General features: G+C 44.2%; 1 protein-coding gene across 1 annotated transcript in view; it reads right to left on the bottom strand.

Annotated features, from left to right (window-relative positions):
• Positions 1 to 1,934, bottom strand: part of LOC307022189 (visinin-like protein 1) — a 26,112-nt gene extending 24,178 nt beyond the window's left edge. Inside the window, exon 1 of the mRNA XM_079654845.1 lies at positions 1,798 to 1,934. The gene's annotated coding sequence lies outside the window, so the exon portion shown is untranslated. The remainder of the gene's footprint in view (positions 1 to 1,797) is intronic.
• Positions 1,935 to 2,173: the final 239 nt, after the last annotated feature.

The raw sequence follows: 2,173 nt of genomic DNA, 5'->3' as shown, positions 1-2,173 counted from the left end.
TCACATTGCCTGATGTGTGATGTCACGTTGGCAAATTAACTCCAACACATTAAGCCCAGTGGGCCTGAAGTGACTCTCTGCTGCCACGCTTCTTGGGAAACGCCTTGGGAAGAACTAAGTCTGGAGTAACTAAGTAAAACAAACTATCTGTCCATTTTTGGGACACGTATCAGAGACAGGACATACATTGTGGAAAATAAATAAATATGCAATTTGTTCTAGTATCATGCAGCCCTATTCTGTATTGATAGTCTGTATGGACTCAGTTTTAAACAACAATACTTAACAATGTGCATCCTGCCACCCATCGTTTACCAAAGCGTCATGGATTACCAACTATCATGGAGCGATGCTTTGCTCATTTGTTTTGCATATGAACACAATCAAAGCACTATATCTATAGACCCAGCAAGGTGCCCACACACACACACACACACACACACACACACACACACACACACACACACACACACACACACACACGGTCAGTTTCTATGATGCAATAACTCATCTGCTCTGACCCTTTGATGCGCAGCCGCCTGAAGGCAACCAGCGATGTGGACGCGCTCACACACAGTGAAGCTGGTGGGATTGATTGTGCAGACCTGGTGTCAGTCACAGAGGACTGGATCATGCAGATGCAAACAGACCACTTGTGCAGCCTGAGGTTTTCCTCTCCGTCTCCTCTCAACATTTGAGTGCAGCCACAAGCTTCTTTTCCACAAATCCTCACTAACCCTAGATCTATGTGCAAATGAGGATTTTGGCACAGTTTGTTGGTTTGTCTGTCTGCAGGATTACGACTAAACGACTGGCGCAATCGTCATGAAACTTAGTGGAGCGCTGTAGCATGGACCAAGAAGGAACATTTGAGAGTATATCTGAGTCACATGGGGGGATACACGCATTATGTTTCACCTATGGAAACGGCCTTGGCGGAGAGGACTGCACTCTCCACTTGTCCTTTAGACCCTCAAGCACAGCCATGCACACATAAACACACATTTCAAAAGCTTTTTATGTCCAGAACAGAAAGCTTGAGTCCACTTCAATGATGCGACACACAGGTAGCCTTTTTTTTCTTTTCTCCATCCATTGATTGCTCCAAGAGCATGAAGGACATTATGGCACTGACTTCCCTAGCTGCATTTTTTCAGATCCAAGCTGAAAAAACACAGTTAAGGCATCCATCTGGGATGTATAGCGCTCTACAAATGACTCACCACATGTTTCACATACCAGCACAACACAAGCATGATCACGGTGGCTCCATCATGGCAGGTAGGGTCAAAAAAGTGCTGCTTTCTTCATGTTTTTTAACCATTGTTGTGTACTTATTTTCATTTTTGTTGTATTTACACATGCCCATCTCTTTATCTAATATGTTATATTCTTCTAACTTTATTTCCCCTTTATATCTGCACTGTCCCCTTGCTGTCACACTGCTTATTCTCCCTCTGTGGGACTATAAAAGGATTTCTGATCCTTACAGCAGCAGACTATGACCCCAGGTGTAATGACTGTATAGCCCTGAGTGTCCTTGTACAATACATGAAATCCCTTTACTGCTAAATAAGACAATATAATGACATAATAAGTGTAACACTGAGAGGGTTAAAGGATCCCCCCTTCCTGGCGAGACACCTCTGATAACAAACCAGTAAAATAATATCCATGACTTCCTGTCTCATCACTTATTGTTTCTCTTAGTTAGGAATTAAAGGCAGGTAATATATGACACATTGTTTTAACATGTACACATTAACAGATAACAGCAGATAAATGATTTCCACTTACCCTGTGATGATTGGAAATTGAATAAGCTGCTACAAATAAAAGCCTCTCGGTTGTTTTGCAGCTTTGCTTTGGTCCAGATCTTCCTCCCTCATGTAGAATAACCTTCGTGTTAACCCACCTCTCTCTCTGGATAAGATGAATGAACCGCTGCGTCTCCCCTGCCAACACATTTGCATACAAGCCGCCTCCCCTCGGGTCCCCATTGGCTAGGCAGCTGTATGAAGGTGAGTCCTCCTCCTCCTCTGATTGGACGGATCGCTTTGTCAATAACAGTAGACGCGCTGTGGCCGTGTGCGCGTGCATGTGTGCCCTCGCGTCCTTTCTGTGGAACCGGGCGAGACATAGGGAGAGGGAGAGAGAGATTTGATTGTATGCA

Source organism: Notothenia rossii (genome assembly GCF_949606895.1).
Source record: "Notothenia rossii genome assembly, chromosome: 10".
Taxonomy (NCBI): Eukaryota; Metazoa; Chordata; class Actinopteri; order Perciformes; family Nototheniidae; genus Notothenia; species Notothenia rossii.
The sequence above is the reverse complement of the archived record's forward strand: the minus strand, read 5'-3'. Positions and strand labels throughout refer to the sequence as shown.